Here is a 12,851-nt window from a genome sequence, read left to right on the forward strand (position 1 = left end):
ATACTGTGTGTATTCATTCAGTCTCACAACAACCATACTCAGTGTAGCACTGAAAGTCCTACATCCCAGGAAACCCCTTGGCCTATGGCAAACTGGATGGTTTCACTCTATTGGTACTCTTGTTAGCATCCCCATTTTATAGAAAAGGAATCTAAGGCATGAAAAGTTCAAATAATTTGCTAGTAATGAGCAGAGAAAAGATTTACACTTAGGAAGGCTACTCCACAACTTACCTGCTTAACTGTTGTGTTAGTTTGCACCCTATAGATAGAGTGGCCTAAACAGCAGAATTTATTTTCTCACAATTCTGGATGTCCAAGATCAAGGTGTTAGCAGAGCTGATCTCCTCTGAGGCCTCCCTCCGTTCTTGTAGATGGCCCCCTTCTCCCTGTATCTTCATGTGGTCTTCCCTCTGGGGGTGTCTGGATCAGAATTTTCTCTTTTATGAGGATGCAGGTCAGAATAGGGCACACCCTCATGATCTCGTTTTATCTCAACTTACCTTGTTAAAGATCCTCCTTCTGAATAACAGTCACATTCTGAGGTATTGGAGGTTAGGACTTCAATATATGAATGAGGGGGAGGTGCACAACTCAGCCTGTAACAACCACTATATTCTACTGCCAGCCAGTGGGGGTGGGGTGGTATTCCGAGGGAACAGCATGTCCAGAAGGCCTGAATCAGTAAAGGGTTCAGCACACTCAAAGAACAAAGTGAAAGCCTGTGTAACTGTACTTACTGAGTATGTAAGAGGGTGGACCATCTGAGATTGGAGAGGTAAACAGGAACTAGATGATGTAACATTTTGAGGTTAGGTTGAGATTGGAGGATTTTAAGGCACTGGGAAGCCACTGACAGAATTAAAGCAGGAACTTAGATTTTTAAATGACAACTCTAATGACTGTTTAGACAATAGATTTGAAACAGGGAGAGGGGTTAGGAGTTCATGGCTACAGATGGCCAGAGCTGTTGGACAGGTGACTTGGACAGGTGTAGTTGTCGAGATGGAGAAAAGTGGGTGCATATCAGACACTTTTCAGCAGCAGAACTTGCTGATGCACAGAAGGATCAGGAAAAAGATGCTTCTTGCTTTCTCCACCTTTTTGTGTGTGTATGGGAAGAGCTGGGCACCATCCTCAGCCCACAGAGGTAAAACCAATGAGCCAAGCATGGTGTTTCCAGTCCCATCACTAGAGTGGTCCAGGGCTTTGCATGTGCCCTGCCCTGGCCAAGGTCACCCATGGAAGTTTGCTATGGGATTTCTCAGAAAAATTCCTCACTAATAAAAGGAGACATAACATACAAAACACTTGTGAAACACTCTTGCCAAAAAAAGGTTTAACATCAATATAATTAAGCTTATAAATCTAATTTTGCATTTACAAGAAATATAAAGAGGAATAAGATAAATGATACTGTGTGGGAGTGGGACAGATTGGGAATTTGGGGTTAATAGATGTAAACTGTTGCCTTTGGAATGGATAAACAATGAGGTATAGCACTGGGAATTATGTCTAGTCACTTATGATGGGGCATAATAATGTGAGAAAAAAGAATGTATACATATATGTGTAACTGGGTCACATTGCTGTACAGTAGAAAATTGACAGAACACTGTAAACCAGCTATAGTGGAGAAAATAAAAATAATTATAAATGAAAAAAAGAGGATACTGTGGAAAAGCATATCGTTTTTCACAGAACTCGAACAAAATATTTTAAAGTTTGTTTGGAAGCACAAAAGACCCAGAATAGCCAAAGACATCCTGAAAAAGAAAAATGGATCTAGAGGAATCAGGCTCCCAGAACTTCAGACTATACTACAAAGCAACAATCATCAAAACCACATGGTACTGGCACAAAGACAGAAATACAGATCAGTGGAACAGGATAGAAAGACCAGAATTAAACCCACGCACCTACAGCCAACTCATCTATGACAAAGGAGGCAAGAAGATACAATGGAGAAAAGACAGCTTGTTCAGTAAGTGGTGCTGGGAAAACTGGACAGCCACGTGGAAAAGAATGAAATCAGAACACTCCCTAACACCATACACAAAAATAAACTCCAAATGGATTAAAGACCTAGATATAAGACCAGACGCTATCAAACTCCTAGAGGAAATCATAGGCCAAACACTCTCTGACATAAACGATAGCAACATCTTCTCAGATCCACCTATCAGAGTATTGACAATAAAAAGAAAAATAAACAAATGGGACCTGATCAAACTGAAAAGTTTCTGCACAGCAAAGGAAACCCTAAACAAAATGAAAAGACAACCCACAGAATGGGAGAAAATCTTTGCAAGTGAATCAAATGACAAGGGATTAATCTCCAAAATTTATAAACACCTTCTGCAGCTCCATACCAAAAAAACAAACAACCCCATCAAAAAATGGGCAGAAGATCTAAACAGATAGTTCTCCAAAGAAGACATACAGATGGCCGAGAAACACATGAAAAGATGTTCAGTGTCACTCATTATTAGAGAAATGCAAATCAAAACCACCATGAGGTACCACCTGACACCAGCCAGAATGGCCATCATCCAAAAGTCTACAAACAGTAAGTGCCGGAGAGGGTGTGGAGAGAAAGGAACCCTCTTACACTGTTGGTGAGATTGTAACTTGGTGCAACCACTGTGGAGAACAGTATGGAGATTCCTCAGAAAACTAAACATAGAACTACCATTTGATCCAGCAATCCCACAACTGGGCATCTATCCAGAGAAAAGCACGACTCGCAAAGACACATGTACTCTGATGTTCATTGCAGCTCTATTTACAATAGCCAAGACATGGAAACGATCTAAATGTCCATCGACAGAGGAGTGAATCAAGAAGAAGCAGTACATATACACAATGGAATATTACTCAGCCATTAAAATGAACAAAATACCGGCATTTTTAGCAGCATGGATGGACCTAGAAATTATCATGCTAAGTGAAGTCAGACAATAAGACACCAACATCTAATGCTTTTGTGGAATCTGAAAAAAGGACAGATTGAATTTCTTTGCAGAACAGATACTGACTCACAGACACTGAAAAACTTATGGTCTCCAGAGGAGACAGTTTGGGGGGTGGGGGGGATGTGCTGGGGTTGTGGGTTGGAAATCCTACAAAATTGGATTGTGATGATCATTGTACAACTATAAATGTAATAAATTCATTGAGTAATAAAAAAGAATAATTCAAAGGAAAAATTCAATGAAAAAACAAATTGGGGGAATGTTCTAAATTAAAAAGGACCAAAGAAATATAAAACCAAGTGCACTGTATGAAACTTGATTAGATTTGGCTTCAAAATATAAACTTTTGAACATATTTTAGGGTCAGCTGAGGAAACTTGAATTTGGGACCAAAGGTTAAGTGATGTTAGGGGATTACTCTTAGTTCTTCTTAAGTGTGATGATATTGTCATTTTACGAGACAGCTTTACTCTCAGGAAATACAGGCTCAATTGTGTAGGGAGAGAGTGATGTGATATCTGCGACTTATTTTCAAATGATACAGGAAACAAAATAAAAATGTGTGTACATAGGGAGTTCCCTTCATGACTCAGCAGTTGACGAGCCTGACTAGGATGCAGGAGGACGCAGGTTTGATCCCTGGCCTTGCTGAGTGGGTTAAGGATCCAGCATTGCTGTGAGCTGTGGTGTAGGTGGCAGACGCTGCTCGGATCCTGTGTTGCTGTGGCTGTGGTGTAGGCCGGCCACTGTGGCTCCAGTTCCACCCCTAGCCTGGGAACTTCCATATGCCACAGGTGCAGCCGAAAGAAAGAAAAAAAGAAAGAAAGAAAGAAAGAAAGAAAGAAAGAAAGAAAGAAAGAAAGAAGGAAGGAAGGAAGGAAGGAAGGAAGGAAGGAAGGAAGGAAGGAAGGAAGGAAGGGAGAAAAGAAAAGAAAAGAAAAGAAAGATAGAAAAAAAAGAAAGAGTGCCTGTGTCAACCACCGAGTAAAGGCAAGAAATTAAGCAATTTTGGCATGTGGCAAAATGTTCTCAGTTGCTAAATCTAGGTGGAAGATATATGGTTAGTCATTGCACCACTCTGAACTTCTCAATATGTTTACAATTTTTCAAACCAACCCCTCTTCTTTCTCTGGATTTCTGAATGTGACATCTGTAACTGAAGCAGCGGTGAGGAAGCTTGGACTGAGGATCAAGCTAAAATGCTGACGTGGCTCTGGGTTCCCGCTGACCTTAGTGAGTAGATGCGTTTTTGACCACCCGAGCTGCCCTTCCTCAGAACTTTTTGTGTGTGACATAATCCGTATATCTTACAATTTAAGAGATTTCAAGTTGAGCCATTATCTCTAGTGGAGGCAGGAAAAAGGATTGAAAATAGAGTAGAGTAGTCAGGGAGGTAGCTGGGAAGCCAGGAAGTAGTGGTGTTACAGATATAAATCATAATTCACATATTAACTTGGTCCTCTGCTTTTGAAAATATTATGTTTTCCTATATCATTAAGATTTATTTGTAAACATTTTATTTAATATGTTTGAGTAGGTAATATATTCCTGTGGCAGATTAAATATGACCACAGATTATTTTTATAGCTGCTCTCATCAAGAGGTGGGAGTCTTTTTCCCAACCCTTGAATCTGAGCTGTCTTTAACATTTGCTTTGACCAGTAGAAGATAACAGAAGTGCCATTGTGCAAGTTCCAGAACCTGCATTTCAGAAACCTTAGCTTCTGCTTTTCCCTCTTGAAGACGTCTCTGAATCTGCCATTAAGGAAACTAGTTTAACCTACTGGAGGATAAGAGGTCATGTGGAAGAAATTTAGACAAGAGCCAAGACCAACTACCAGACATGTGGATGAAGTCCCTTTGGACCTTCGTGCCCACCAGATAGCCCAGGTGAATTCCGCCATGTGACTGAGGCCAGGTAAACAAGCAGCAGAACAACCCAGCCAACCCACAGAACCAGGAGAAATAATAAATCATTGTTGTTATAAGTCATCCAGTTTGGGGGTGGTTTGTTATACAGCAGTTGATTACTAATGCAATTTCCATGGAGCAGAACATTTTAAATATAAAAATATTCAAGTGAGGACTTAAAGAGATATTTGAGCACCCATGTTCAGAACAGCATCTTTCAAAATTGCCAAGCAATCCTCATCTTCACTGACTAATGGATGGATTTAAAATGTGGTGTGTGTATACACACTCACACTCACACACACACACAATGGAATTGTTATTCAGCCTTAAAAAGGAAATTCTGAAGTTTCCGCATGGCTTAGTGGGTTAGGGACCCAGAGTTATCACTGCCGTGGTGCAGGTTCGATCCCTGGCCTGGGAACTTCTGCACACTGTGGGTGCTGCCAAAAAACTAAAAAGGAGCAGTTCCCATTGTGACTCAGTGGAAACGAATCTGACTAGCATCCATGAGGACGCAGGTTCGATCCCTGGCCTTGCTCAGCGGGTTAAGGATCCGCCGTTACCGTGAGCTGTGGTGTAGGTCGAAGACACACCTCGGATCCCACATTACTGTGGCTGCGCCGTATGCCATCAACTACAGCTCCAATTCAGTCCTTAGCCTGGGAACCGCCAAATGCCATGGGTGCAGCCCTAAGAAGACAAACAAAAAACAACAAACAAACAAAATAAAAAGGAATTCTGACACAAGCTACGACATGGGTGAACCTTGAAGACGTTATGTTAAGTGAAATAAGCCAGGCACAAGAGGATATACTATATATGATTCCTCTTACATAAGGTATCTGGAGTAGTCAAATTCATACAGATAGAAGGTAGAATGGAGAGGGAGGAACGGGGCATTATTGTTTCATGGGTACAGAGTTTGTTTTGCAAAATGAAAAGAATTCTGGAGATGGATGAAGGTTACACAACAATGTGAATGTTGTAGAACTATATGCTTGAAAACAGTTATGATGGTAGGTCACAGATTTTTCCCAGTTTGTTTTTGGTTTTGACTTTTCATGTAGTATCTTGCTGTAGAAATTTGTAATATATTTTTAGGTAGTCAAACTTACCAGTATTTACTTTTTTTTTTTTTTTGTCTTTTCTAGGGCTGATCCCGTGGCATATGGAGGTTCCCAGGCTAGGGGTGTAATTGGAGCTGTAGCCTCTGGCCTATGCCAGAGCCACAGCAACTCGGGACCCGAGCCACATCTGTGACCTACACCACAGCTCACGGCAACACCAGATCCTTAACCCACTGAGCAAGGTCAGGGATCGAACCCGCAACCTCATGGTTCCTAGTTGGATTCGTTAACCACTGTGCCACGACAGGAACTCCTTTTTTTTTTTTTTATTTGTCATAATGTTTGATTCAGTTTCTGAAGGGTTCATTTGCTTTGTGTTGTGTATGTTCCAGAATCCTAAGTCTGGGCCAGTGTTTTGAGTATTAAGACGTATACAAATATCCCGCTACCACTAATTTTCCTTTAAAGAAAAAAGCCCTAGAGAAACCTAAGAAATTTGGGGCTTACTGGAAAATATGTTTTATAATTTATATTACATTTAATTTGAATCGTTTCCCTTTTTCTAAGTACTCCTTACCCATTTTAATGCTAATGTTCTTAATGTTTTTCTTTTTGAGCTCTGTGAGCTTATATATACTCCATCTATCAAATCTGTTTTAAGTGTTTGTCATACTTTTGTCAAATGGCTTTCCAGTTTGTTGTTTACTTTTAGTTATTAATAACATGTTTTATTATATGTAGTTTTTTATTTTAAAAGCTGTATATATTCACTGAAAAAATTAAGTAATACAAGACCATATATACTGAGTACACATAAACACATATATTAAATGTATATATTAAATATATATGTAATAAACCCTCTCATACTGATAAGGGTATGTGTGGTGATTCTCTTGACATTTAAAATTTAAACTTTTTATGTTGTTGAATATACAGAACTTTTCCTTTTTTAATTTCTTCCATGTGTTTGGAAAGACTTAGAAAGACCTTCCCATACAGAAGTCAGAGGTGGAGAAGAGACAGAGCAAATATGGAGAAACCAGTACGTGGGCTGTTGAGGTTGTCTGGGCAAAATATTATTGTGGCTTGGACTGGAATTGTGGAATAGAGATAAAAAGAGGTGGACAGGTAATATATAATTTGCTTTTTTTTTTTTTTTTTGCTTTTTAGTGCTGCGCCTGTATCTGCTGGCCTGTGCCACAGCCACAGCAATGCCAGATCCAAACCACATATGCCACCTACAACACAGCTCACAGCAACACCAGATCCTTAACCCTCTGATCAAGGCCAGAGATCAAACCTGCATCCTCATGGACACTAGTCAGATTCGTTTCCACTGAGCCACAGCAGGAACTCCTCAATATATAATTTGGAGGTTGGCTTAACAGACAGATAGTGATGAGGAGAGGTGACGGAGAAAAGAGAAATAAATGATGGCCTAGATTTTTGGCATATGCAACTAGTGGACTGGGGGTATCTTTTTCACATTCCTGAACTGAAAAATGTGGTCTTTATAAGGTGATCGAAGGTATCTTGGTATACGGTATTTTCCCAATGATATTCAACATGTGATCCCCTTTAGCAGGATCCTTAAATATGGGCTGACACACCCCTTGACTCTGTGGCTGCCCTTGGTCTTTATTTTTGACCTGTCATGTTTTAAATGTGCCTGTTGTGGGAATGTTCTTTTTGTGTTTACAAAGCGTTCTAGAGTTTGTCACGCATTCTCTGCGATGATTTCTTCCTCGGTACTAATGTGGGCTAGAGTTTTCCACTCCCCATTCAGTGGGAGCTTCTGAAGGAGTGTTTTGGGCACCAGAGACTCACAAACATGGGCGGGAGCCACGACTCACCGCCCCCCCCCCCAGTGCTTTCTGTGGTTATCAGATTGTTGCAACGAGGCCCTCGGGCAGTTCCTGGGGCCGATGCTGCATAAGTCACCACTACCTTTTGTTTCAACATCAGGGTTATCAAAGGAGAATGGTTTATGAGTGTGTGATCTGGAACTGCTGGTTTGGAACTAAACACAGTCAGCAGGTTTGTTTTTGATGTTGCTGTTGTGCAGAACAGTGCCCAGTGAAGCTTCTAGTCCATCTTGAACTCCACAAATAAGTTCAGAGGACACCAACATTTCAGAACATAACAGCAGTGTCAGAGTGCCTACCTCTAGGGAAAGAAATAAAGTTCATTGCCTCTGACCCTTGCGCCCCAGGACTGTGTATCGGAAGCCTGCATGTGACTGCTCTCCCTTAACAGCCCAGAAAAGACGTATCTGACTTCCTGCCAGAAGGACACACACAGAGTTGCTTATCTGAGAGTGATAGTGGCTAATGTGGCCTGTGCTATGCACATGCTCCCTCCTGAGTCTTCTAGCAACCAGTCACACGGGCCAACAAGGGGGAAGGTTCACTAGAGTTAGGAATGCAGCCTGTGGTCTTAGAACAGCTTTTCTGAGCAAAACTAACTGATCCTTCTAGGGAAATAAGCAGTCTAGGTCTTTCAAAAAGTCAGTTCTAGCTAATCCACAATTCTGTTGCATAACCAAAGGTCACACCTGCAGGCAAATTAAATGTTTGTCGCTGAGGATATTTCCATCTGGCAAACAAAATACTGTGGGATTATTCTGCTCCCGCTTCCTGGAATGTCCTTGTGTGCTGTGTCTTCGAGGAGGCCATCTGGCCGCAGTCCCAAATCCCCAGCCTTTGACCAGTCACCTCCTGCCTCCTCAGACTCCCGAGAGAGCTATGCAGGGGGACAGTTCTGGCAAGTGAACACTGTTTATTACTCTGTTTATACAAGCCCCACTGCTGAGCTCGTCTGCATCACTTCAAAGTTAAAAAGAGACATAGACAAACCCAACAGAATGGTGGGGACCCAAGACCTAGATCAAAGTGATAAAGCTGCAACTGAAGCTTCCCTGAGTTTGGGGTACCGGAAGAAACTCTCGAGCTTGTCCTTGTCACCAAAAGGCATACTACCCTTTTCTTGCCTCATAAACTTCTACTCCTCACCCGTTGAACCCCAGTTCAAATACCTCTTCCTTTCTAATTTTCCTTGATCAGGCCACATCGAAGAGAAATGAGTGGTTCCTTCTTTTGTGATTCAGTAGCAACTTGTGTGTGCTTCTCTTTGATCACTTTACTAGTTCTTTCTCATTGTGGTAATCTGTTTACATGGCCCTCTTCCCAGGCTCCAAAAGTAGACTCTGTTTTATTCCTCTTTTTATTTCCAGTGCCTGGCCAAGTGCCCAGCATTGGGAGGTGTTCGGTGTATTGTTTGGGAAGCCATATTTTTTGGCACTGGAATCAAGGCACCTGGGTGCCCATGGGGTGAGTAGGGCTGCTGTTCGGTGGCCTGGGGCCCAGAGTGAGGGGATCCTTCCTTTTCACACAGAGCCACAAGTTGGCAGGGCTGCGTGATCCCTAAGGGGCCCTTCCTAATTTGCACCAAGATGTTGTATTAGGCTTGCACCCTATTGGAAGAGCAAACCAGCCACTTTAAGAATGGCAGAATGTGAAGAGATTCAAGCTTGAAAGGAATAGTTCCCCTCATGAAAAGTTTCCACTATTCATTTAACAGCCAAGCCTCCCAGTTACCTGATTTTGGAGAACTTATTGTCAATTTATGAGTGAGAAGAACTTGAATGCATCATGCTTTTCAGTGTAGTGTACTTATCCTCAATTACTGTTTTTCTAAATACACAAGTATACAGTTTTAGACCTGAAAGAAAGTTAGCTACTGATTTTTTTTTTTCTTATAATACTGGCTTTGAGTATGGGCTAAGCCCTAGAAACTGTAATAAAACTGGCCAATGTGAAATATCTAACTGGTGGTGGGTTTCTTATTTGCTAAAAGGGATCTATCATACATTTCTATTGGAAACAAGAAGAAGCACAGTAGTCACTATGTTAGCACAATTGCAGTTTTATTCTTTTCACTCTTTAGTCTCCACTTTCCACTTTGGTCTTGTATTGCCAATTTTTTGAATGCAGAAGCTGCTGATTTTTGAGTTTGTTTTTCTCTCTGTTGCCACTCACCTACCAAAAATAGACCATCAACCATGCTGGGGATAACACTGCTAAATGCTCCACAAAATCACGTCTGTGAAGAAGAAAGATTGATGGTGGCCCCTGCATGAGGCACAGACAAGACCTGTCATAGTTGTCATGTGGTTATGGTGAGTTACTTCTGTGCAAATTGCTCTGAATAGGAATTGAAGAACCAAAGTTTGAAAATAGTTTGCTTTTCGTATATATTAGAGATGACTCCAGGTTTTCTCTATGACAATGGCCTTCCAATGTGGAAGAGAAAAGAATGGTATGGTTTTGCACCAGAAATTGCAAATACCTTATCTAGGCCACAGCCCCTAAGTCAAGCACCCTGGGGGGAACTGCATATCAGTGAACAGCGCCCACTGTGTGTGTTGTAGAGGGAAAAGCTTAGGAGCTCAAGGATTTATGATGTCACTTCCCTTTCTTCTTGTCTTCTTTCTTCATCTCCTCCTGTTTCTTTTCTTCTTTCTTCTTTTGGCACCCACACTGGGTTGTCACCTACAACTTTTTTTTTGGCCATGCCTGAGGCATGTGGAACTTCCCAGGCCAGGGACGAACCCATGCCACAGCAGCAGCCTGATCCACTACAGTGACATCGCCAGGTCCTTAACCTGCTGCACCACAAGGGAACTCCTAGAATTTGTATTTAATGAGCATCTTTACACGTGTTTTTATCTGGATGTCTCTTGAATGCCCACGCACCTTCTTCTCAGGTGTTCCTTATCTGCTCCCACATTACCGGATGGGGAGCATCTTGAGGAAAGGAAACAAGTCTCGATTTTATTTGTTTTTACTCCCTGGATGTATAGTAGAGTAAGTGGTTGTTCAATGCATCTTTTAAAATGAAAGTTAATGAAAGCATTAGTGAATGAATGGAGGTAACAAGCCTACCCCTGGTAAATACATCGTTTACTTAAAATTTCTGAAACAGGAGTTCTCATGGCTCAGCGGAAACGAATCCAACTAGGAACCATGAGGTTGCAGGTCCGATCCCCGGCCTCGCTCAGGGGGTTAAGGATCTGGCATTGCCATGAACTGTGGTGTAGGTCACAGACGCAGCTCAAATCTGGTGTTGCTGTGGCTGTGGCATAGGCCAGCAGCAACAGCTCTGATTGGACCCCTGGCTTTGGAACCTCCATATGCCATGGGTACAGGCCTCAAAAGACAAAAAAAGAAAAAAAAAATCTGAAACAAACATGTCAGAATATTAAGATTTTCTAACTCAGGGTGGTAGGTATGAGTATTCATTATCTTAGTCTCCATACAATTTTTCGTATTTGAAAATTTTGGTAACATTTAAAAACCAAAATGAGTAATGAAGGTGGTAGCAATATGATAAAAATGCCTTTCTTCAAGGATCTCATCATTTAATTAAAGAATTGTTCCAATGATTGTAGAGGTCTACTGGGCTGTACATTTTTCAGAGTTGACTGACTAGCTATAAAAAAGCAGCATATAACTAAACTTGGAAAAGCAGAAGATGACACAACTTGTCCAGGTTTGCAGGGTATCCTCAGAATCAGCAGATAAGCACTTTGGTATTTTTTTAATGTATATCCAGCCTCTGTGAACTAGGAAATATGGTCAAGAAGAACTGGATGAATTTAGGCAGCATGGTCTTGGCTCACTAAATACCTGGGGGTTTGTAAAAAACTTCTTGAGAGCAAAAGATCTCTGCTCCTTTGGGTCAGATCTGCTCTTCCTCTTCTCCATCCTACTCTCTTCCTGGAATGGACCTGCAAGGACCACATCAGTGGATGCTCATGACTCAGCCTTCTAGTTGGGATCACTTAGAAGTCAAAGAAAGGGAAGAAGGCGGGGGGGAGGTTAGGTTGCTTAATCCCTTTGTTCCCTTCCTATGAAGTTGCCTCCAGCTGACTGTGTTCCTAACTAAAGGTCATTGTTCCTCTACACGACTCTGTGTCTCTGTCTCTCTCCCTGTCTCTTGGGTCCAGGAAACATCTCTTCTCCTCATCTGTCATTAATAAACGCCAATGCCTGCACATATGCACCTTTGAAAACAGTCTCTTTGTAGAGTTCCTGTCGTGGCTCAGTGGTTAACGAATCTGACTAGGAACCATAAGGTTGTGGGTTCGATCCCTGGCCTTGCTCAGTGGGTTAACGATCCGGCATTGCCGTGAGCTGTGGTGTAGGTTGCAGACGCGGCTTGGATCCTGAATTGCTGTGGCTCTGGCATAGGCCGGCGGCTATGGCTCTGATTGGACCCCTAGCCTGGGAACCTCCATATGCCGTGGGAGCGGCCCAAGAAACAGCAAAAAGACAAAAAAAAAAGAAAGAAAGAAAAAAGAAAAAACAGTCCCTTTGTATATAAAACACTGCAAACTAGCCTCTTCTTTGATGTCATTGGTTTTCTTTTGGAATACTGATTAAAAAAGGGCTGGGACCATGATGTTCAAGCTTTACCTTAGCACCCAGGTTTTCTGTCCTTAACTTAGCAGCTGTCAGAAGAGAACTTCAGAAAATTGTCTTTAAACACAAACTCCTGTCTGTACCTGGTGTTCTCAGCTCTTTCTAAATCCTTTCACCTTTCTTTCCTACCACAAAGTTGTAGAAACTGAAATATTAAATTACTGCTAGGAGTTCCCATTGTGGTGCAGTGGAAACGAGTCCAACTGATAACCATGAGGTTGTGGGTTCGATTGATCTCTAGCCTCCTCAATGGGTTGGGGATCTGGCATTGCCGTGAGCTGTGGTGTAGGCTGGCGGCTATAGCTCCAATTTTGGAGACCTATCATCAGTATGAAATAATTATAATCATCCTGTAATAAATTCCACTTTCTGATCATTTTTAGCCACTTTGTGATCTTCATACATTAATAT

The sequence above is a fragment of the Phacochoerus africanus genome, chromosome 6, assembly GCF_016906955.1.
Source record: "Phacochoerus africanus isolate WHEZ1 chromosome 6, ROS_Pafr_v1, whole genome shotgun sequence".
Lineage (NCBI taxonomy): Eukaryota > Metazoa > Chordata > Mammalia > Artiodactyla > Suidae > Phacochoerus > Phacochoerus africanus.